The sequence below is a fragment of the Hydra viridissima genome, unplaced genomic scaffold (assembly GCF_058129835.1).
Source record: "Hydra viridissima isolate aposymbiotic clone 2 unplaced genomic scaffold, HvirCarnegie_v1 scaffold_1, whole genome shotgun sequence".
NCBI lineage: Eukaryota > Metazoa > Cnidaria > Hydrozoa > Anthoathecata > Hydridae > Hydra > Hydra viridissima.
The window spans coordinates 13,983,034-14,010,273 of NW_028324300.1; the positions used below are offsets into that span (position 1 = coordinate 13,983,034).

At 30.4% G+C, this 27,240-nt stretch overlaps 2 pseudogenes; one reads left to right on the forward strand and one right to left on the reverse strand.

Annotated features, from left to right (window-relative positions):
- Positions 1–12,312: 12,312 nt before the first annotated feature.
- Positions 12,313–13,572, forward strand: LOC149893463 (uncharacterized; annotated as a pseudogene).
- A 9,141-nt stretch (positions 13,573–22,713) lies between these two features.
- Positions 22,714–23,973, reverse strand: LOC149893464 (uncharacterized; annotated as a pseudogene).
- Between the last annotated feature and the right edge of the window lie 3,267 nt (positions 23,974–27,240).

The following is a 27,240-nucleotide window of genomic DNA, read 5'->3' on the forward strand; positions in this document are numbered from 1 at the left end:
CCAAGTTACTAGTAATCAGAACAAAAAAAAATACCATACGAACCGAGAGGAAGTAATATATCATCGACTCGATGGAAAAACTCTAATTTGAGTAAAAAGAACTAATTTGAGATGTAATCGAATTAAAGCTTTTTACTATATAATATTTTTTAAGTTGACAAAACAATTATATTATTTTTAGAATAATGATATAATTCAAACTACCACTTTATTTTGTAAGATCAAAACAAAGCACAGTAAAAAAAAAAAAAAAAAAAAAAAAAATTTAATCGATTTTATCTCTTAAACACAGGTCAACAAGCAATTCTAAAAGATAGGCTATACAGCATTGTTTGCTGGTTACTGATATTTTTGTTTACTGATCATTATGTAATTTTTTTTTTTTTACCAACGGCAGGGACTCATTTCCCATAGTTATTACTTCTTTATTAGCTTTTCAATATTTGTTATTTGATCCCAACCTGATCTTGTCAAGCAAAAATGTCAATTTGATTACATGGTTTCACCCGAGAAAAAAAACAAACCTTGACTTCGCTAAACGACTTTATATGTCAGTGTAGTTAACGATGTTCGCTCCTTTTAGTCGTGTAAGGGGCGACGTCGGAAGTTTATAAAGAACGTTGGATTTTCTAATCGTACCACAAATCACTAGCTGTATAAGTGAATAATAACAATTTTCGAAGTGTACTAGAGTGAACAATACTGAAAAAGTTGTGCTTAGAGATCATTTTGTTTATTTTTAAAGATATTCTTCTTTTTCAGGTAAAACAAAATCCGTCATAACCCACTTCGTCATAAAAAATTAATATTTTAATTTTTAACAACTTTTTTCCCGGCAATTTTTATTTTAGTGAATTATTTGCCAAAAAAAGTTATGCTCAAAGGAAATGTTCAGTGGTGTAACCGAACATTGATTAAAGCCAGACATGCCTTAAATCACCCGAGGACACAAATGCTATTTTGAAAACAATCATGTCGAGGACGAAATACAATAAAAATAATAGTAGTAATAACGATAATTATAAAGATAACAATAACAATAATAATATTTATGATAATTACAATAATAATAATGTTAATAATAATAATAATGTTCAATAACAACAATAATGTCAATCCAACACAGGTATATATATAAGAGCCTGAGAGAGACTTAGTTGCAGATTCTGTGTTGAACTTGCCACTCTATTTGTCTTGCATTCAAGATTTCGAAGCACCGGAATTTTGATGTAAAAAAAGATTTTTTTTGCATTCCATTTCCATCATCAAAACCCTTAAATCTCGGGCAGGTACTTGAATGGTTGTTGTACTTTTTAGCTTTACTTTTTTTAAGTGAATAATTGGATGGTATCTTACAAATATGAAGTATTTAGCAAAGTTTAATGCATACCTGAGAATTTCATGATATTTTCCCATGTCTTCTTCGAGATTGCACAATTTTAAACAAATGAATCTTATTTAGGAATTCCTATTTAGCTTCAAAGCTCTTTGCTTCAGATTAAACTGTATTTCCACTTTGATAAATCGGCCCGCCAGTTCTCGAATTTTGACGTTGAATTGGTGAACGTAATCTGTGCCCCTTAAGTTTGTTTCATATTTAAACTTTCTTTTAGCAATTCTTTTAGTTGCCCGCACCCAAAGTTTATACCAACTTGCTCAGGAGTTTCACTATTTATATCATATTTCTATGGATAGTCCATTTGATTTTGGCTGAGATATATCTGGTTTTTAAATAATACAAACGAGAAACATAGAGCTTACATAAAAAAAATTACTTAAAAAGAATAGGTTGTGTTCAAATCACACTGAGCTGTTGCGAAGGAGATTGCAAATAATAATTTGTTCATATCTCTGTTTACATAAATGATTGACTACTCAAAGTAAATCATTTATGAAAACAGAATCAAAGATATTGTAAGAGAGCATTAACTTAACGCATAAATTTTTCAAGCTTGCTCATTGATAAGCTTTACTTATGAGATAAATAAGATAGCCTGATTGGATTGGAAAGGCTCGTGCTTCGTGTATTTCACCAATCGAAAGTGTTAACAATAGTATATTAAAAACAAAACAGCTTTTCACGTTAACCATATAAAAGTAATTAAGGCCACCTGTCATTGAAATTACTTTTATACCAACTAAAAGACTGGAATGTTTGGTGTTTACTCGTTTAAAAAAAAAATTGCCTATTACTATAACTCGCAAAACATAAAGAAAATGACAGCTTTTGAGCAGTGACTTTTCATTTAAAACTTTACCAGAGAAATATTGAAATTTTAAATGTTAAAAGAACTTTGAACATAAAAATGGGAAAAGAAATAGACGGGCACAGATTAACTAAATAAAATAAAAAGTTGAGAGATGCGATGAAATGATGGATGCTCTTTAAATCTCCCTTTAAAATAAAAAAAAATTTTTTTGTCGTTAAAAGGAGTTCCTCTTGATTTTTTAACGAAGTTCATTATAAATATAAAAAATTATTACTATAAATTTTATTATAAATATTATTATAAATATAAAAAATTATTACTATAACAAGTAATTTGACGTTTAAAATTAAATTTTTCAAAAAGTGAAGTTAATTGGTTTGTGCACTGAACGGCTCATATCTTGAGTTTGGTCAAAAATCCCAGAACTCCCCTGTCTAACTCTTTTCCAATTTTGGTACTACCTCTCACATCAAATTGAAAAAAAAAAAAAAAAAAAAAGAAAAAGAAAGGGAAAAAAAAAATAAAATATAAAATTTCAAGATGTTTATACTTTAAAAAATTTCAAGACTTTGATACTTTAAAAAATATTAAGATGTTGATTATTTTTAAATTGGATGAAGGCTGAGAAATTTACTAAAACATCACAAAGAACATTCATGGAATGTTTTATATTTGTAGAACCGTTTGTTTTCTGCTTACCTGACCATAAAAAGAGCCACAAATAAAAAAAGAACATGTTAGAAATGAAACTTTATTTTTAGCATTTTGTCACTGTACACAGATCACTTGGTGCCATTATGAATTGTCAGAATTTGTAAGCACTAAATCAAGATATAAATTACGTAAATAGATATTCATTAAACTTTACAGGATCACAATCAATTTATTTTAAATTTAAGACAGTTATTAAAATCTTAGATTTAAATTAAAGATATTATATATCATATTTGCATGAGACACATATTATATTTGTATTATGGATACTTGATTAATATAGCTGCATTTTCAACCAAATAGTCAGAGAGTCAGACTTAAAACGTCTCTTTAGAATAGAATATAAATTGTATTACCTTTGATATAACAAAATTGAGTAGCGCAATAATTTACAATTTTATTTTCCTAGAGACGGTTCATAGCTTGCAGACGAAGTTTCAGTGTCAGAATTTCTTATTTTTCAAAAATACTACTTTAAGAAATTACAAAGTGTAAAGTTATGATTTATAAAATTAGGTTTTAATATCTTAAAAGCGTTTTAAGAATGTCTTAATATCTGAATGTCAACTATTTAATGATCGCTTGAATTGGCAATACTGAAAAGAATATATAAATATGACAACAGATTATAAGACAGCAGGGGTTGTTATTTTGGATTTTTTCGGTATTTTTCAGATCTTTTGGTACAATTCCATAAATTAAATCTTTCAGTTCAAATCTAATGCATAAAGCACACTCTTTTGTTCATACTGACTGTTTTTTATAATATTTGTGCCAGGTTTTTACAGGATCATTAGCATCTGTGATTAGTAGTAGATGTAATTTGCTTCGAGATATACAACAGGTGTAACCCTTTATTCCAACTAAAGACATTGGTTGAGAGCTCTGCGTTCTGCTTCTCAAACATGGGGATATCAGAAAATTTCGTCGGAAATTCTATTTTTTCATATTTATGTTTGTATTAATGTTTCCTATTTTATAGGACTGTCTGGATGTCGTTCGTGTCTCACTAGATATTATGCTTAAAGCGTTGTCTACTCGAAACAGCGATTTTCCTTTTTTTACATTTATAACCGCTCTTTTTGGGATGCATGACGGCGTCTTTTTGGGATGCATGACGGCGTCTTTTTGGGATGCATGATGGCGTCTTTTTGGGATGCATGACGGCTCTTTTTGGGATGCATGATGGCGTCTTTTTGGGATGCATGATAGCGTCTTTATAAATGAGCTTCTCCCGAAGGGTTGATATTTTCCGGTTGAAAGATCAAGTGGCGCATTAAGATTCAAGCATGAACTTTGTGCAAACTCATACCATGAATGTAGCATGTTTCTACCATAAAGCAACTTATCTTCTATCTTACTTTTAGTTTTTGATGTTAATACATTGATTGTTTGAGTTCTTAGGTAAATAGTTTGGTATATATACAAGACTTCCATTCTTATTATATCAACTTTGATTTTTCTGAATAGCTCTAAATCTAAAAGAATAAAAAACTTTAATTCCATTTCTTTTATTCCATTCCATTTTATTCATTTTGGATAAATATGTAGATTTTATTGACTGCTTTTCGAATCATTTTAGTTATAAACATGTGTAGGTCCTTTTCAAGCTCATTATTTAATGGGATAACTACACAATTGTCTACGCCAAAGCCTAAACCTTAACCTGCATCGAGGTTTGCACCGCGGCCCAAACATTTCTCTGCAACTAGTCCTGCCCCCCGGCCAAAACTAGCCCTACCCTTTGACTCAAACTTGTACCAGCTCCAGGACCATTGTTGCCTATTAATACTGAGTGGGTAGCATTTTTCAATAAACTGTATTGTAAGTATATACAAGAATTTGACCCATTTTTTGTCAACAATAAATCAGAGGCTTTAAAAAATCTTAATCTTTTATGATGTTTTAAGAGATAAGCGCTTGTAGAAGATTCTCATATCTCATCATTATTCGTAAATCCTACAACTACAAACAAGTCTGTAGAATTTTGGAATTTAAAAGACCTCGGTGAGATCTTGGTACAATTGCTTGCAATGGTGTTGCTCTCAACAAGGCAGCCTCTTTACTGCACTTAGCGAGTAGGATCATTTCCTCTTAAAGTAAATCCTTAAGATCAAACAACACTTAAGCTGTTATCGGATCCATAGTTAATGAATATTATAGTAACGCATAGTATATTTCAATGTATATATTTTTTCAGTCTTATTGAAAAAATTAATTTAAGTTATAGAAAGTTTGTATTGTGTTAATTAAGTGTCATTTGGTTTACATTAAAGTGTTTTTCTCTCTAAATAAAAATTATCAAGATTACATTAAAGGAAAGTTTCGTTTACATTCTGCAATTATTTATCATTTAAAAGTCCATGCGGAAAAAATGTTTAGCCATTGCTATCAAAAGGGAAAGTTGCTAACACGATGCTGAAACGGCCGTAGTCATGGTACATCATCCACAGCCACATGCGAATGGCACCAAAATTCTAAGTTATCTACAATATATACTTGAACGAAAAAAAGTGCAGCCACGAACGAAGAACGCGAATGAAGAGGCACTAACATAGAAATTAAACACATTATCAATCACTGCCAAAAACTGAACAACTGTTCTAAAGTCAAAACTGCCCATAGCAGCCACAAACAAAGAACACGTAGCACAATGCAGAGAACAAATATGAATTATATCAACATAAAACTTTATTTTGTGTCTGAACCTGTCTCGCAGAGCCTAATATTGAGTAAATTTTCGGATGGATATAAAAATTCTTGCATCACAGGTGGTAGAGGATGATCAAAATCAAGCAAATATTTCTCAATAAATTTGATAATATTGTAACACGCATAATTTTATGAAAATTTTAAATCAAGACTACAATCTGTTAGTAAACAAATATACAATTAGCGCCTGCTTTAATTCATTAAAATCTATTTGATCAATTGCTGAAATAACATCCTTAATGGCCATCGACACATAGCTCCATGTTTTGGTATTTATTAAAAAAAGGCCATAAGTAGTCACATAAGTTTTGTGACTAAGATATCGAAGCCAAAAGTAGATTTATACGGTAGCTTTCTAAATACGTATCTACTTGTAAAAATGTTTACAAAATGTTGAAAATCATTTGAACGATATAGAAGGTTAAATGACATTTCATATCATCATATGATGATATGAAATCGCCGATTCGCTTGATCCATAACTCACAATATTGCGAATATCGCCGATTGCTTGATCCATAACTCACAATATTGTGAGTTATGGATCAAGCAATCGGCGAAATACTTTTAGCTAACTTCCTTGAGGTTTATAACTGTAGAATATATATTGAGATGCAGCTTGTTTATTTTTAAAACATTTTAAAAAAGTATTGCAGATTTGAGTTGTCAATCTTTAATATGAACATATAAAAAATGCAGGCTAACACGGCTTGAAAAAATGTAGGCTTACGCGTTTTACAAGTTTTTTGGCCTTCTGAAATCATTTAAAATGTTTATTTTCCTAGAGACCGTTCAAAGTTTGCAAAAGAAGTTTCAGTGTCAAAATGTTTTATTTTTCAGATTTGTAATTAAAGCCTACATTAAAAAATTGTAAAATGTAAAGTTATGATTTATGAATGTTGAGTTTTAATATCTTAAGCGTGTTTTAAAAATGTCTTAAAATCTGAATGCAAACTATTTAATCATCGTTTGAATTGGCAATAATGAAAAGAATATAAAAACATGACAACAGATTATAAGACAGCGGGGGTTGTTATTTTGGAATTTTTCGGTATTTTTCAGATCTTTTGGTACAATTCCATATATAAAATCTTTCAGTTCAAATTTAATGCGTCAACTTCCTTTTATTATCGATGGACACTTTTCTTCGAAGAATGTAAAGACAACATCTATCTGACCCAAGCTCCATGTATGACTTCTATGTTTCTCGATTATAATGTGAGGTATGAAAAGATCTAAAAAGGGGTTTTAACAGTTCAAAATTGGGACTCGGGACTTTAATGTTTAAAGACGCACAAAACTAAACTTGTACGTAAACTTTAACGAGAATTGCACACATGCTTGTAAATACACATCAATCTTTCGTAGTTAATTTAAATTCATTACAAAATACGATTATTTTCAAGCTGTACATTCTTATCAACTTTGCATGATGAATGGCGCTTGTAAGAGCGTTTAGAATTATTACGGGAATTCTGTCAACTGCCACATTTTTTTCGATCACGAAAGTAAGGAGCTTTCCGTCCCAATTAAATACAATGACATTGAAATCATATTCTTTGAATCTTTCATTAAGATCCTCTGTGTTTTTTCTATTGTACTTTTTCGTATATTTTCATCTCAAGAATAAATCGATACTTTAATATCAGCACGTTTTAAACACCATTTTCGTATCAAATTTTTAATATCAAATTCAAAAGCTGTCACTATACATGCATTAGTCGAACGCAGCAACGAGCATTGTTAACAAAAGTTCATGTCTTCCCCGTTTCTTCGTGGATTTCGAAGCTCCATGCTGTTTCATGTTGTTTCCAAATATTGTTTTTCCATTTTTTGTTCTTTTTCCTATAAAATAAAAACTTCCTGTATTAGCGAATATGCGGCGCAACAAAAAAATATGAGATGTCATACCAAAAACACGAAAGTTTCATAAACCTTTTGCATCAATTAGTTTAATTCAACTTCTTTTTAACCATACATAGAAAATAGACTTCTTTGTATGGCATCCACTTATATGTTATTCATGTCTTGAGACCACTATTGATAAAAAAAAAAAAACTTGCCGCGGGAACTCTTTTTCAAACAAAGGTTCTGAAAGTAAGTATTCCTAAGCTGAAGAATACATCTAATTTGTATGAAAATTCCCATATAGTTTAAGAAAGGGACGAGAAATCGAATGGAATGTGGACCGTTTTAATGCCTATACATAATTGTTTAGTTCTAATCGTTTTAAAACTTTAGAATTGGTTTGTTACAGAAAAATACTTTTTTTTTTATAGGTCCATGTGGAAATGGCAAGTATAGCCTTTCCTCTATATAAAAGAAGTATTTATTTATGTTGGTGTATTATGTGTGAGTGTGTTAGTGAGTCTGTGTGTATGTGTGTGTGTGTGTGTGTGTGTGTGTGTGTGTGTGTGTGTGTGTGTGTGTGTGTGTGTGTGTGTGTGTGTGTGTGTGTGTGTGTGTGTGTGTGTGTGTGTGTGTGTGTGTGTGTGTAAAATCTTTGTTTGTGTGTTTGTATTTATAAAGAAGACCCTTATAGTAAAGATCTTTATAAAAGTTTATTGAACAATTTATGATTAGAATAAAATTACACAGATTTTTTAAAATTTTTTTACAGTTTAACATAATGAATCATAAAAAAAGAAAAACTGAAAGCCAGACTACGGGTAAAGTTAATAAAAAGAAATGCGAGCAGCTGTTAATGCAGTTTTTGATGGCCACACAGTTTATCGTGTATCAGTCTGCAAACCTAACTTTGCAACAATCTCTCAATCCCTCATTTTTTATTTTTCTTAAATAACTCATCCCTCCATTTTTTATTTTTCCAAAAGTTCATTTCAAAGGAAGCATGAAAAATGGCAGTGCACATTTAAATGAATTGTTATTTCTACACAAAGATATTATAAAGAAGTAATTTCGTACTTTAACAACTGAGGAAAAATTGAGCCTCAGTAAACAAATAAAATTTTTGTGTGATTGATTTCTCTTTTTTTTTGCATTAATTTTTTTCTGTTATTGATTTTTTTTTCTGCTAATAAGAGGAATAAATTTGTCGTAAAATTTTTAAAAAAATTAAATGATTTTTAATTTAGACACTGATTAGTAATAGTAATATAGTAATATATATTTGTTACAACAAAAATAATAATAATTGACAAAATACAAATAATAGATTGTCAGATTACAGTTAGTTTTTGTGAAGCTCATATTGCAACTTTTTCTAAGGAAAGCTGCGAGCTGTAGTAACATTAAAGCTTATCGAGGTTCGCTTTAAAACTGTTGACAGTTGGAGAACTAATTACTTTATCTGGTAACATGTTCCATTCCTTGGCAATGCGGTTGTTAAAAAAGTGGAAACGAGCTAAATTGTTGCTGTACTTCTCACGGTGATGAATTTCTCTGTGATTTGCTCTTGGTGGAATTGTGATGAGGGGAAAGTGCCAGTTGACTATGTCGATGTTATTAGTAAGTTTATATTTTTGAATGAGGTCACCTCTTTTACGACGTTCAACTAGAGAAGATAGGCCAAGATGTAAACATCTGGACATGTAGTCTAACTTTTTCAGTTTGTCTGGTACTTTTGTTGTTCTACGCTGTATTAACTCAATAGTTTGTTCATCTTTCACCAAATGGGGGTTCCAGGCCGGAATCTCAAACTCAAGTAAAGGACGAATGTAGGTGCAATAGAGTTGTTTCCATAAAGTAGCATCACGAAATTGGAAAGTGTGTTTTAGGATGCCTAGCATTTGATTTGCTTTGCATGAGGCAATGATGGATTGGGTTTCTACTTTAAGATCATTGGTAATTTGAATTCCCAAGTCACGCTCAGAGGTGGTTGCTTCCAAAGTAGTTCGAGTCGTTATTGAACAAGGGCCTAATTCCTCCATTGAGTACTTGAAAGGAATTAATTTTTTTGACCGAAGTGCATAACCTTGCATTTCTTTGCATTTAACTCCATGAGCCAAGATTAAGTCCAATGAACAATTTGGTCAATATCTGATTGGAGTTGAAGTTGAGCAGCAAGTGAGTTGACAATGCTTAGGATTTTAGTGTCATCAGCGTAGATCTTACAACTGTTTTCTTTGCTTATTACATCCGGCAGATCATTGATGAAAATGACAAATAAAATTGGACCCAAGACTGATCCTTGTGGAACTCCACTTGTCACAGGTAACCAATTCGATTAAGTGTCACCAAGGATGACTCTTTGAAACCTGTTGAGTAGGAAATCTTTTATCCAATTGAGAAGATTGCCTTCAATTCCGTACATTTTTAATTTGTAAAGCATTCGTTGATGTGGGACTTTGTCAAAAGCTTTAGCAAAATCCAGAAATATGACGTCAACTGAATGATTGAATGACTTAAAAACAGTTTTTACACTTTAACGGTATAAATTTGGATTCGGATCAAGTATAAAAAAATAGGATCAAGGGTGCATATATGTAGGATCAAAGGAGCATATTGGTAAGCACCCTCGATCCCAATTGAGTGTCGTAAATTTTTATAATTTTTAACTTATTTTAAATATTTTATTCAGTAAATGATCATTAAATAATAATAAAGAATTAAGTTTGCTATCATGTAATGTCACTTCAGAGGTTGAAGTGAAAACATATATTCATTAAATTGGGTGGATAGATTTTTAGGATCATGGGTGTATACTTTCCCCTTTTCTTATTAACAACAGTCTAATTTTATAACTTACAATATAATTTTATTAAAACACTGAGGTGTTTAAATTTGGAAACGAGAAACGTTAAGGAAAATCAAAAAATTGCATTACTTAATGGTACATAATTGTAACATGTTCCAAATATCCAATTGGTCTATTTTTTCATTTATTTAAATCAATTTAGGGTTTATCCTAGAGAAAAAAAAACAAAAAAATTTTTTCCCTAAAAGAATAAGGACCATCCTATATATATATATATATATATATATATATATATATATATATATATATATATATATATATATATATATATATATATATATATATATATATATATATATATATATATATCGTAGGGTGGTCCTTATTTTCAAAAGTTCATATTTTTTCAAAATTATTTGTAATTTTGTTCAGTTACACCAAAACATTAAAGATACAAAACTTCAGCTCAATCCGATAATATTAACACGTGCCGCATTGGCCTTAAAGTTTCATGCATCTGACTGTCTAACATGCTATGACGAGTCGGCGCAACTAACCACCAAGTGCATTCTGAATTCGCTACAAGCGCGACTACAAGTCTCTTCAAGTCAATTTTGTTTTTACATATTATTTGTTCAATGCAACATTCGTTTTAGTTTCGTACATGAAGTGCATAAGAAAAGACGTGCTATATAAGTAATTGATAAAAGTGCTAAAATGTCCACTTTTCGGAAAAATATTTATCTAGTTGGAGTGATGAAAAATCAAATCTGCTGTAGTAAATTACCATGTAAACGAGATGTTTTGAGTGTACTTTTTTATAACATGAGAGTGGTAAATTTAAATCTTAATGACAGCAGTGCTTTAGTTATTGATGAAGTGGTCGTTTTTTGGAAAAAAGCAAGAATCCCATTCAAAACAGCTCAAACTGTATTTCGAAATTAAAATCTTTGTACGATAATGTCGGAAATTTAGAAAAACCTAAAAATAGAGATACTGAACGGCAGAGAGAAAAAGAAAATGATTTTAAAGAAGATTTAGACAACCTTTTCGATATTGCCACCTTAAATGCGTTAAATGAGATTAAAGTCGCCGAAGATAGAGAATTTTTAATTAAGCAAAAGGAAAAAGGTAGAGTAGATTGTATGTTGGGAGTAGATATCAAACTATTACGTAAGGAAAAGCGGAAAGAAGAACGCACAGCTGCAGAGTTGAAAAGAAAAGAAGATTTGTTGGAAAATTCTAGTTGTTCGATTGCATATTTTGAAATGGAAGATAAAGAAAACGAAGATTCACAGAAAAAAGTGATAAATCAAGACAACAGTGAAGATGACACATTTTTAATATCGGAATCTGAACAGGGTCCACCTTCAAACAAGAGAGGACGAAAGACGTTAATGACATCTCGCCTGGCCGCTGCCTTGGACAAATGTAAAGTGAGTGACAGGGATGCAATGCATATTATTTCTGCCGTCCTAGAAGCTCTTAATATAGATACCACCGAGTTTGTTCTCAATAGATCTTCTATCAAAAGAAATAGAGATATTTTGCGGAAAATAAAATATTCATCAATAAAATCGGTAGGAAATGATGCAAATTTTATTGAAGTGCATTGGGATTCCAAATTATTGCCTGATATCACAAAAAATGAGAAAATTGATCGGCTTCCTGTGATCGCGGTTGGCTTAGATTTTGAACAATTATTAGGAGTACCTGGAATTGCATCATCAGGAGGATCGGAAGTTTGCTCTGCTGTGTATCGCTGATGAATGGAGTTTAACCGAAAAAATTCAAGCCTTTTGTTTTGATACAACAGCATCAAACACTGGACGTATAAAAGGAGCTGCAGTTCTGCTTCAACAAAGGTTAGGGCGAGATATTTTGTGGCTTCCATGCCGACACCATAAATTTGAGGTCGTTTTGGCTGGTGTATTCACGAGGACAAAAGCAATTGTAGCATCCGGCCCTGAAATTGCTCAATTCAAAGCACTGAAAGAAAACTGGAAGAACATTGATAAAATGAAATTTTTAGATTATACCAGCGATGAATCCGTTTATAATGCACTGAAAGATGTAGCGCCCGAAATTATTTATTTTGTGAAACAGAAACTTGCAGAAGAGCAAGCACGTGATGACTACAAAGGGTTTTTGCAATTGACGCTCATTTTTTTGGGAGATAAAACAAATGTGAGTTTTAGGGCCTCCGGAGCATATCATTTAGCGAGATGGATGTCTAAAGCGATTTATTGTTTAAAACTTTTTTTATTTCGCGATCAAATGAAAATGAGAAAGAATAATTCAAAACTGAATGCAGAAATTTGCGTTTTCGTTGTATACTGTTATGTAGAGGCCTGGTTTTCAGCAACGAATACTACAGGAGCTCCCCTAAATGATATATATTTTTTGAGAAAATTGGTTAAATTTAAAAATATTAATGAAAACATTGCAACCATTGCAATAACAAAATTTATAAACCATTTATGGTATCTAAGTGAAGAGTGTTCTGCCATGGCAATATTTGAAGATAGAATTGAGAGAGTTGAAAAAATTAGAATGGCTCAAAAAATTATGAAATGTGCAAGTAAAAACATAGAGACTGTGAATGAAAAAGAAGAAGAAAATGAAGAGACAGAAGTCATTGAGAAAAAACTATCGTTGCAAATCCGAGTTGTCCAAAATTTTGTTCAAAAAGATCTACCAACAGAATTATTGTCCGCCAATTCACTTCAGTTATTTAAACGATTCGGTATTTGTGTTGAATTTCTTCAGGACGATCCGCTGATTTGGGAAAACAGAGAGGATTATCGCACAGGAAAAAATATCATTTCAACCTTAAAATGTACAAACGATATTGCAGAAAGTGGAGTGAAGTTGATTGAGGATTACAATGAAAAAATGACGAAAAATGAGCATCAAAAACAATATTGATACAGGTATGTATAAACAAATTTAATTTTTTGTTATTTTTTTCTTGAACACATTCTATAGGCTAGAAAACACATTCAATATTATTTTTATTTTATTCAGGTTGTTCAGGAGTACCGGACAGAGTTCCCAGTCGCCACAAAAGGAGGCTTACTTTAATCCAAAATATGTATCTGAAGTGGATGTATCATTTCAATAAATAAAAAATATAGTATTAGGATAAACTATATCTTTATTTTACGTTTTCATTTTAATTAGTATGTTTTTATACTAAAATTAAAAAAAAGAAGCGTAACTTTTTGTTTACAGTCGAGCGTACATTGTCGTTCTTATAGGTAACTGCCTTACATTGAATCTCACAACTTCAGCGTCGATGCGGCACGTGTTAATATTAACCGATTGAGCTGAATTTTGGTATATTTTCATGTCTTATATAAAGGCAAATAATTTCAAAACAATTCAAAAAAAAAATTTTTTTCCTTACAAATAAGGACCACCCTAATATATTTATATATATATATATATATATATATATATATATATATATATATATATATATATATATATATATATATATATATATATATATATATATATATACTATAGCGGCATAAAGTAAGTATACACCATTGAGTTTTGCATACATTTATTATTTTAAGCAATTAAAAACACTGTAAATTGTTGCAAACACAGTTTTTATTTATCAGAATCATCAAAAACAACACTCTGTATCAAGAACATGCAGTTTGATCAATATTTAGTATGGTAACCTCGCGCTTTAATAACATGTTTCATACGGTTTGGCACTGACTCAAACAGGCGAGTAATTGTAACATCATCAATATTGTTCCATGCGTCTTGCAAAATCAACCAAAGACTATCCAAGTTAGATGGCCTCTTTCCTTCAATGTTCTTTGCCATAACGCTCCATAAATTTTCAATCGGATTCATGTCCGGGCTCTGAGCAGGCCAATCAAGTACTGCCACCTGATTACGCCGAATAAAATCTGTGACAGTCTTGGCCTTGTGGCATGGTTCATTGTCATGCTGAAAGAAGAACGAGTTTAGTTGCCCAAACAGTGCACTAGCAGAAGGAAACATTGTGTTTTGTAGTACATCAATGTACTGGTGTTGGTTCATACTTCCAGTACATCGATAAAGGTGCCCAAGCCCATAGCCAGACATACACCCCCAAATCATTAAACTCTTTCCTCCATGCTTGACAGTTGGCGCAATACAGTTTTTACTGAATTTTTCACCAACTCTTCTTCGCACAATTACTCGTTTGGAACTAAGGAACAACTCGAAAGAACTTTCATCACTGAACAGGACATGTTTCCAATCATCTACTGTCAAGTCTTTGTGTGCTTTGGCAAATGCCAATCGTCGACGAACGTTTGTAGCTGAAAGCAGTGGCTTCTTTGCAGCCACACATCCACGAAGACCTGCTTTCAGAAGGCGCTGACGTACAGTTCGAGTTGCCAGAGTAACCCCATGTTCTTCAGAAAGTTTTCGACCGAGTTGAGGGGCAGTGAGTCTACGATCCTGCAAGGACATTCGAACTAACACTCTGTCAGTGTGTGGAGTTGTTTTCTTTGGTCTTCCAGATCGCCTCTTATCAGCTGTTGAACCAGTTTCAATATGTTTATCTATTATTTTCTTAATACCCATTGGTGTTGCTTTAAGTTCTCTGGCTATTTTTCTTAAACTTGCACCTGTTTCTGCCAAGAACACTGCGCGAAGTCTTTCTTCTGTTGTCAGTCGACTAAATTTGGGCATACCTTCAAATATAAAAATGAATAATTACACAAAATATATCAGACAAATGGCCAAATATGAATAATGAAAAACCAAAGACATTAATTAATCAGTATTAGCTTAAACTAACAAATTGTAACTAAAAATTCTCTAAAACCCAACATGTATCTCAACAATGGATAATAATAATTTATTAATAACTTGGCCTAAAGTCAAAACTGGTCAGAACCATTTTGAAAGTTTTTAGGACAATAAAAAAGTTATTTGTTAATTGTTATTAAAAACTTAATTATAATAACAATACTATAACATTGTAAAACAATTACTAACCTTTTCTTCAAAATTTGCACAATTAAACAATACAAAGTTAACTCTTTAAAGTTTAATTTTTACTACACAACATGAGTCACACTTGCTATTGTAAACAGGAAGTGCAAAGAATATTGATTAAGTAAATTCACAGAATGCAATAATTGCTTCTATTATGTTTCTAAAAATAAGAAATACCACATTAAACTATTATTTTTACGATTTGGGTAGGGTGTATACTTACTTTCTGCCGCAATAGTATATATATACATGTATATATATATATATATATATATATATATATATATATATATATATATATATATATATATATATATATATATATATATATAGAGAGAGAGAGAGAGAGAGAGAGAGAGAGAGAGAGCACGTTAACATTTTGAAGGTTTACCTGTAACATGGGCTCGAGCGTTATGATGTGGAAATTTGAAATTTTGAGTGCCTGTTTTAGGTTTTTGTTTATTTATTTCGTATATTAGAGGTTTCAAACAATTTCTTATATAATATTCGCTAGTAATTGTTTCTCCCTTTTCAACATAACCCAAATGAACAACACTTGTTGTTTTGAAGAAGATGTAGAACATGTTTTTCGTCTGAAACCTGTCGCATCTTACTATAGTTCTTGGACTTTCACCTTCAACGACCCAACTAGCGTTAGCCGACTCGTGTCCAACTTGTCTCAAAAAAATCACGACTCATAACCCTGTAATATTATCACATAGTCTTCATGGGCCGTTTCTGAAAAGGGCTAAATTTTCCTTACATGCCTCAACTCTATTCTTGCGACTTTGATCGGTTAACTCGTCGGGTATCCAACGTGACGTTAATTTTCTTTTTTTAAGTGAGTTGTGAATGTTTTTGTTGATTGTAAAAAGATTAATCGATGTCAGGGATTTCAATTATATCATGTGTTGCATGCGGATTTTCTTCAATAATGGCTGGCACACGTTCAATATTCTCAGCTATACACGTGTTTTGAGGGTGCCCTGAGTGAGGATCATCTTCGAAACTCTCTCTCTCTACCATCTTTAAATAAAGTAGACCACTTGGCAACTGTACTATATTTTGGAGCTTGTTCACCATGAACTTAAACTAATTCATCGGTTATGGCTTGTGCTGGAACTCCAAGTAGAGCACGGGTTTTAACATATGCTCAATATTCAAATTTTTCCATTTTAAAATTATTTTTTTTAAACTTATATTATAAAATTTTAAAAAAACTAATAAAAACATTTTTTAAACACTTTTGTGATTTAATAAAGAAGTAAAGTTTAAAACTAAATTGTAGTCAATAACAATATATGTCGACAAAACCTCAAAACTTTTAAATTGATTACATTTTGTCGTAAAAATATAGTTCCTAAAAATGAACAAGCATTGAAAATATGCTACTATAGTTTCCATTTCATTTAAAACTCCCAAAAGACGCTTATAAATGTGAACTATATCAGCGTTTAACGAATTATTTGAGGCTTTTGAAAATTTAAGTGTTAAAAGTGAAATGTTATTTAAGAAGTCTTAAATTTGCAAGTTCAAAAAAAACTTTGCATGAGAAAATTTGCATTCTTAGTATTTAGTCTCAACAGATTTCTTTTTTTTACCTTTTTTTACAAAGAATTTAAAAAAACAATTCTTGTTTCCGTTTAGTGAACTCTTAGATAGAGCATGTCCAAATGCCTTTTGCAAAAATCTTCTTAGTTTTACAAGCTTTGAGAGCTTCTCTTGTGTAGGTGATTACACAACGTTCCACGAGTTTGTTGAAGCATGTTAATTAATGAATAATTCGTATTTTACTAACATATTTATATAACATTTATTAAATAAATTTTATATAAATCGTCTTTGAGAGGTTTCACCAAAGAAATTTTGCAACTGGACAGGGGAGTTTTTGGGGTTTCCACTTTGTTCAAGATATACTTCCCATTTTTGTAATAGTTAGGAGATGCTTATATTTTAAAGTTCTGTGATGGGATGAAAATTTATTACCAAATATCATAATAAACTTTCATTAAAGAAATGCCTTTGATAGTTTATTTTTGAACCGTTAGTAAGCCTGTATTTCTGACCATTAAAAAACCTAAAAAGAGAAAAGGATTTGTAGCATAAAACGAATCCTTGTATTAAGGTTTTTTTTACAGTTTACGATCAAAAAGAACATATAATTTACTATACTTATGGACCTAATGGTGTGATAATATACAATATTATTTTCCAGAGACGGTTCATAGTTTGCAAACAGAGTTCTCAGTATGAAAACTTTCTATTTTTCAAAAGTCTAATTAAAATCAATATTAAGAAATTATGAAATATAAAGTTATAATTTATAACAATTAAGATTTATTATCTTAAAATTGCTTTAAGGAGGTCTTAATAATTTAATGTCAACTATAAAATGATTGTTTGAATTGCCAGTAATGAAAGGAATATACAAGCATGAAAACAGATTATAAGACAGCAGGGGTTGTTGTTGTGGCTTTTCTTAAAATTTTTCAGTTCTTTCTGTACAATTCCATACATTAAATCTGTTCGTTCAAACTTAATGCGTCAACAACCAATTCGTATCGACAAGCACGTTTCCTGGAAGTATGCAAAGAACTTAACTTGACCCAAACCCTATTTATTACTTCTAAGTTTTTCAATTATAATGAGAGGTGTGATAAGATCTGAAAAGTGCTTTTAATAGTTGAAAAATGGGATTCCGGGTTTTAACGTTTATAGACGCACAAAATCAAACTAGTACGTAGACTTTAACAAGAAAATGCACAAATGCTAATTGGTACATTTCAATCTTTTGTTGCTGATTTATATTTATTATGAAATGTAAATACTTGAAAACTGCTTATAGCTTTTCTCATCCACTTTTCAGTGATGAATGGCTCCGGGAAGTAGAAGATCATTCCTCCGTAAGTAGAGTCACCAAGAAGAATCTAAATTAATTCGCAAGGCTCAAAACTCAGAGGTGTAAAACAACTCTTTGCAAAATCCAGGAAATATCTTGCATATTGGTACTTAATACTTCATTCATTATGGTTCGTTAAGTCTGAGTATAAATTTCCATTCTTCAATATGAGACCAAATTTGTTGAAATCGTTTTAAGATGGGTACATATTATTCAAATGATAAAAGTGTTTTTTATTGAGAAAGCTTCTAAGAATATTTTCAAAAATATGCCCACTTGTAAATATAGAAAATCACATTTTAGCTGCTTTTACAAAATAAAACAAGCGGAATTTATTCGACCTGTGTTTGACGCTGTTGTGTCATAGCTTAGGACTTTTATAACGGTTTATAATCATTCTTAAAGGTTAATATGAGATTTGGGAAACAAATCTTGTTAGCAAAAGAATATTATTCATGCTAGTGAGTGCATTGTTTATTATAATTGGTATATTTCCATGTGCAAAAGTTTTCTGCCGCTTTGTTCTACAAGAAAGCTTATTAGTCCAAATGTTCTATAATAGACTTAATATGATGCCAATGTTACTATTATTGTTAATATTATGATGCTAATATTACCACACACTTTGCAGCGATTACGGCCGCGTAACTATGTAACTTGAATAATCCAAGCAGGTGGATTTTTCTCCCATTTTTCTTTTAATTATCTGAACAAATCTACATGATATGAATATCTATGCTTTCAAACTATATGACCTATTATTTCCCCAAAAGTGTTTTGTTGGGTTAAAGTCCAGCATCAGAGAAACGAGGCATATGAGAGCATTTGAGATGTTCAATTAAAAACTCTTATGTTTCTCTAAAATATGTTTAAAAATTTTATTTACTGCAAGACCGAACTTTTACTGAATTTAACTAGCTAAATTTAGAAGTATTTAAAATATACATTAAATATACAATAAATATACAATAAATATACAATAAGTATACAATAAGTATACAATAAGTATACAATAAGTATACAATAAGTATACAATAAGTATACAATAAGTATACAATAAGTACACAATAAATATACAATAAATATACAATAAATAAGTATACAATAAATAAGTATACAATACTACTAAATATACAATAAGTATACAATAAGTATACAATAAATATACAATAAGTATACAATAAGTATACAATAAATAAGTATACAATAAGTATAACTATACAATAAATATACAATAAATAAGTATACAATAAATAAGTATACAATACTACTAAATATACAATAAGTATACAATAAGTGTACAATAAATATACAATAAGTATACAATAAGTATACAATAAATAAGTATACAATAAGTATAACTATACAATAAATATACAATAAATATACAATAAATATACAATAAATATACAATAAATATACAATAAATATACAATAAATATACAATAAATATACAATAAATATACAATAAATATACAATAAATATACAATAAATATACAATAAATATACAATAAATATACAATAAATATACAATTTTTTAAAAGAACTTCAATGTTTTCTTGCTTCATTCAATTTTTTTAAATGGATTATTGGTTAATGAAAAATAAATTTTTCCTTTTTGAAAAAATTTTTAAGAAAAGAAATAAAGGACCAGGAACTCAATAATTACTTGTTGAAGGAAACATTGAGGTTGTTGAAGACATTGTATATTTATTGTATATTTTAAATACTAATTTTAGCGAGTTAAATTCAGTATTCCTTTATGTTCTTATTTTAGAATGCATATAAAGTGCATATATTCTTGATGAACTGAAAGAAGAGAATAAAGTTTTAAGGGCATAACTGCAAGATCTACAACTTGCGTTCAAGCTAAATATTTTGCCCCTAGACAATTTAGAAATGTTAAATGCTCGAAAAATTTCTCTAATGCGTCTTTTAGAAATATTTTTACTCGTTCTGCAGCATAAACATTTCTAGGCCACTGAATGCAGGATGCTCCACTTTTTTCTTCGCCACTGAATGAAAGTATATAAAGTATGAACGGGATGAATGAGATTAAATCAATGATCTCAAAATAATTTCTAAATAGATTTAAAATAAAACTTGATTCAAACTTCTCATTTTCAAGTTACAACCAGTTCTTTAAAATAAAAATTTTTTTTATTAGAAATAGTTTTTATCTTTCAATCAAAATATGTTCATTTTCACCTTAGTAAAACGTACAAAAAAAGGGGCCTTCTAAATAAATTTGTTGTCTTTTTATTATTATCTACTTATATTGTTATTGTATATTTATGTATTGTGTGTTTGTCGCTTCATTTGTTTACATCGTTTTTTATAACGTGTAATTCAATTAGATTTCATTCTCTTTCGTGATGCTCAGAAATTTATCATCGCAATCTTATTAACGCTTTAATCTTCAAAAAGCAATATCTATTTTAAAAAAATAATTTTCATTTTAAAAATGAATTCAAATGAGTTGCATGAGGACTATTTGCACCAAGCAAATTTAAGAGACGATGTCTTGAGCAAAACTGGAAAGAACTCATTTAAAGTTGGTCGATTTCAAGTTCAAATAGAATTAAATAAGACAAAACTTGAAAATCCGCCACCTTTTTTCGAAAGAAAGGGTAGTTATATGATCGTGGACGGATGTAGTTCGTTGAAAAAAACTTTTCAACCAAACAAGAGCATTCCCAAAAGAAAGTTTTCCGATTATTCAAGATACTTTTTTGAAAAATCGAGCTCAAGTAATAGACGTTACACGCTGCCAACCCAAATGGAAAACAAAGAAGTAAAGATCAGTCTGAGCGATTCCCACCCATATGCAAGTATTCTTAATGATATTCAGGGCGATACCAAGATATATCACAAAGGAATTACAAGGTCTATAAGTACTAACTGCTAGAAAAACACCATTTGTCTATTCACGCTTATAAAATATAATTATCAAACGTTTTAGATTTTAGTTTATAATCATAAACTATGTATATATAAATTTCAATTTTATATAAATATTTTTCATGGAGTATACTGGTTATATGACTTATTTCATATGCAATATTTTTTTGTATTTTTGTCAACTCTTTCAGATATTTGTTACAACTATTATTGACAAACAAAACAAATGTAAATATTTATGTATCAACAAATATATTTCTTAATAAAAAAAGGTTTCTTTCTTAAATGGAAAATGGTGATTTCAAAATACAAAAATTCGCACGTCTTTGGTAAGTGGATTTCATTAATTTTTTTTTTTATTCGAAACTAGCCGTTAATATCATAGAATCTGCATCTATTATAGTCTATTATAGAGAAGAGTCTGAAGAGAACTTGCCACTAAGGAATGTTTTTTAGAGACAATGCTGTCTCCCACTAGTAATTATTTACAGGAAATAAAAAAAGCGTAGAAAAATCGTAGCATTAGGGTGGAGACAAAACATTTCTCTAATACATCTGTTTGAGTCCTTAATAAAATAATTGAAATATTAAAATTGATGACGAAGAGATGCGACGACGAAGAGATACGACAATAGAATATCTTTTAAAGAAGTAGCTGTGCATCAGTTTCTTCAATTAAAATTATTTTAATATCCAGCAAAATTAAATTAAGGATATTTCAAGTAAGACTCAAAAAGGCTTATTCTTATTTAAAATTCAAAAGTATTCATACTTTTACATTGTTCTGCTAATATAAATGATTTTAAGCCCGACCTTTAAGGATTTTCTTTCCGACCTAATCTAATCATTATTCACTCATCTAATCTTATTTATCCGCCAAAATTGATATGAATCAACAGATTTTTCTAACTTATATAAAAACGAAAACATGTTTTTAAAAGCCTTCTTTTAAAAAAAATAACTTAGAGGCTTATTACAAGTTCTTCATTCAATATTTTTAAATGGAATATTGGTTCAAGGAAAAACTTCCTTTTTAACAAAAATTTTAAGAGATGAAAAAAGGAACTAGAACTCAAGTGAAGTGGACATTTCGTTTTTAATATCATCGTTGTACAAACTGTAAAAAGCAACTAATACTCTAAATTAAAGTTATGAAATAAATAACTCCTCAAAGTCACTAATGCTCATGTAAAAGCAAGCACCAATAAGCAAATTGAAAATATTAAGTGTTAAAGTTTTGCTCCTAGCTTCTGTTGCGATACAAACCAACTTTATCGATCTTGAAGATGTTTCATAAAGTTGGCCAGTAATATAAAATGACTTTCCTAAATTTTTAAAAAATTTAGAGAAAAATTATGTGCGTGTCTGTATATATATATATATATATATATATATATATATATATATATATATATATATATATATATATATATATATATATATATATATATAAATATATTAGGGTGGTCCTTATTTGTAAGGAAAAAAATTTTTTTTTTGAATTGTTTTGAAATTATTTGCCTTTATATAAGACATGAAAATATACCAAAATTCAGCTCAATCGGTTAATATTAACACGTGCCGCATCGACGCTGAAGTTGTGAGATTCAATGTAAGGCAGTTACCTATAAGAACGACAATGTACGCTCGACTGTAAACAAAAAGTTACGCTTCTTTTTTTTAATTTTAGTATAAAAACATACTAATTAAAATGAAAACGTAAAATAAAGATATAGTTTATCCTAATACTATATTTTTTATTTATTGAAATGATACATCCACTTCAGATACATATTTTGGATTAAAGTAAGCCTCCTTTTGTGGCGACTGGGAACTCTGTCCGGTACTCCTGAACAACCTGAATAAAATAAAAATAATATTGAATGTGTTTTCTAGCCTATAGAATGTGTTCAAGAAAAAAATAACAAAAAATTAAATTTGTTTATACATACCTGTATCAATATTGTTTTTGATGCTCATTTTTCGTCATTTTTTCATTGTAATCCTCAATCAACTTCACTCCACTTTCTGCAATATCGTTTGTACATTTTAAGGTTGAAATGATATTTTTTCCTGTGCGATAATCCTCTCTGTTTTCCCAAATCAGCGGATCGTCCTGAAGAAATTCAACACAAATACCGAATCGTTTAAATAACTGAAGTGAATTGGCGGACAATAATTCTGTTGGTAGATCTTTTTGAACAAAATTTTGGACAACTCGGATTTGCAACGATAGTTTTTTCTCAATGACTTCTGTCTCTTCATTTTCTTCTTCTTTTTCATTCACAGTCTCTATGTTTTTACTTGCACATTTCATAATTTTTTGAGCCATTCTAATTTTTTCAACTCTCTCAATTCTATCTTCAAATATTGCCATGGCAGAACACTCTTCACTTAGATACCATAAATGGTTTATAAATTTTGTTATTGCAATGGTTGCAATGTTTTCATTAATATTTTTAAATTTAACCAATTTTCTCAAAAAATATATATCATTTAGGGGAGCTCCTGTAGTATTCGTTGCTGAAAACCAGGCCTCTACATAACAGTATACAACGAAAACGCAAATTTCTGCATTCAGTTTTGAATTATTCTTTCTCATTTTCATTTGATCGCGAAATAAAAAAAGTTTTAAACAATAAATCGCTTTAGACATCCATCTCGCTAAATGATATGCTCCGGAGGCCCTAAAACTCACATTTGTTTTATCTCCCAAAAAAATGAGCGTCAATTGCAAAAACCCTTTGTAGTCATCACGTGCTTGCTCTTCTGCAAGTTTCTGTTTCACAAAATAAATAATTTCGGGCGCTACATCTTTCAGTGCATTATAAACGGATTCATCGCTGGTATAATCTAAAAATTTCATTTTATCAATGTTCTTCCAGTTTTCTTTCAGTGCTTTGAATTGAGCAATTTCAGGGCCGGATGCTACAATTGCTTTTGTCCTCGTGAATACACCAGCCAAAACGACCTCAAATTTATGGTGTCGGCATGGAAGCCACAAAATATCTCGCCCTAACCTTTGTTGAAGCAGAACTGCAGCTCCTTTTATACGTCCAGTGTTTGATGCTGTTGTATCAAAACAAAAGGCTTGAATTTTTTCGGTTAAACTCCATTCATCAGCGATACACAGCAGAGCAAACTTCCGATCCTCCTGATGATGCAATTCCAGGTACTCCTAATAATTGTTCAAAATCTAAGCCAACCGCGATCACAGGAAGCCGATCAATTTTCTCATTTTTTGTGATATCAGGCAATAATTTGGAATCCCAATGCACTTCAATAAAATTTGCATCATTTCCTACCGATTTTATTGATGAATATTTTATTTTCCGCAAAATATCTCTATTTCTTTTGATAGAAGATCTATTGAGAACAAACTCGGTGGTATCTATATTAAGAGCTTCTAGGACGGCAGAAATAATATGCATTGCATCCCTGTCACTCACTTTACATTTGTCCAAGGCAGCGGCCAGGCGAGATGTCATTAACGTCTTTCGTCCTCTCTTGTTTGAAGGTGGACCCTGTTCAGATTCCGATATTAAAAATGTGTCATCTTCACTGTTGTCTTGATTTATCACTTTTTTCTGTGAATCTTCGTTTTCTTTATCTTCCATTTCAAAATATGCAATCGAACAACTAGAATTTTCCAACAAATCTTCTTTTCTTTTCAACTCTGCAGCTGTGCGTTCTTCTTTCCGCTTTTCCTTACGTAATAGTTTGATATCTACTCCCAACATACAATCTACTCTACCTTTTTCCTTTTGCTTAATTAAAAATTCTCTATCTTCGGCGACTTTAATCTCATTTAACGCATTTAAGGTGGCAATATCGAAAAGGTTGTCTAAATCTTCTTTAAAATCATTTTCTTTTTCTCTCTGCCGTTCAGTATCTCTATTTTTAGGTTTTTCTAAATTTCTGACATTATGTAGAATTGAACAAATAATGTGTAAAAACAAAATTGACTCGGTGGTAAGTTGCGCCGACTCATCATAGCATGTTAGACAGTCAGATGCATGAAACTTTAAGGCCAATGCGGCACGTGTTAATATTATCGGATTGAGCTGAAGTTTTGTATCTTTAATGTTTTGGTGTGGCTGAACAAAATTACAAATAATTTTGAAAAAATATGAACTTTAGAAAATAAGGACCACCCTAATATATATACATACAAGCATACATACATACATAGATGCATACATACATACATAGATGCATACATACATACATACATACATACATACATACATACATACATACATACATACATACATACATACATACATACATACATACATACATACATACATACATACATACATACATACATACATACATACATACATACATACATACATACATACATACATACATACATACATACATACATACATACATACATACATACATACATACATACATACATACATACATACATACATACATACATACATACATACATACATACATACATACATACATACATACATACATACATACATACATACATACATACATACATACATACATACATACATACATACATACATACATACATACATACATACATACATACATACATACATACATACATACATACATACATACATACATACATACATACATACATACATACATACATACATACATACATACATACATACATACATACATACATACATCCATACATACATACATACATACATACATACATACATACATACATACATACATACATACATACATACATACATACATACATACATACATACATACATACATATACACTGCCGCTCAAGGAAGTAAGGACAATTGAGATTTTTTCAAAAAAGCAATATTAGTATGTAATTACATTATAGAATTTTTAATTTATATTAATAAAAATTATACTTTTTATACATTTTCAATATAAAATATATTATTAGTCAGTTTTATGTAATAAAAATTTACAAAAACCATTACAATAATTAAATTTTCTTTTTGTCAAAAAAACCACCCATTGTTTTAATAACTGCTTTAACTAATTTCGGCATTCTTTCAATTACTTTTCTGTTTCTTTCTGAATATTATTCCATTCTTGTTCTACAATGTTTCATAAATGAGATTTTGATGTTGGACATACAGTTCTAATTTTTCTATCCAGTTCATCCCATAGTAACTCAATGAGGTTGAGGTCTGGGCTTTAGGGAGGCCAGGTCCTTACACGTAATACATTTTCAGCTTTTATTGATTCTAAATAATTTCTACATAACAATGCAGTATGTTTAGGGTCATTATCATGCATCAGAATAAAATTATCGCCAATGAATCGAAATCCCGAAGGGATCGCACTTGATTTCAGGATATCTCTATAATGATCTTTTCTCATTATACCATCGCTTTTACGCAAATCTCCCACTCCATCCAGAAAGAAACAACCCCAAACTATCATTGAGCCTTTACCATGTTTTACTGTTGAAACCAGACATTGAGTTAGCATTTTTTCTTTGGCAGATCTTCTAACGTAAACTCATCGCCTACTTCCAAAAACTTCAAATTTTGACTCATCGATCCAGAGTACTTGTTTCCATTCATCCATCGTCCAATTTTTGTGGAATTGTGCCCATTGGAATCTCTTCTGCCAATTACCTTTTTTGTAGATATGGCTTTCGGATAGCAACACAACCATGCAAACTAGCTTTTTGCAATCCTTATTTGATTGAACTGGCAGAAACTTTTTTTTCTGGATCACAGTTGAAAATAGCTGTTATTTGTGGAGCAGTTAACATATTTTTCCTTCTTCTTCTATCTGAACAGAAAAAAAATCTCCATTTTGAATTTTAAAGGGGTAGTTTACCACCGATTAAAAAATTATCCGAAGGCTTACGAGTTTTATTTTAAATCGTTGGAAATGAACCCCAGCAGCGAGTTTACTAATGCAAACTTAAAAAAGCTTCTGAAAGTATGGAAGTTAACATAACTTTAATTTGCGCGATTTAGTATTTGTGATCCTTCTATCCTCTTTTGATACTAAAGACTAAACGATTGCGTCTTTTGCTCATTACGTCAGAATTCGTTCTACCGTAAATTTAATTCGTTTTTAAAAGGTTTTTTTACGTTTTTAATTTGTAATTTATAGCTGATGATTGCCACA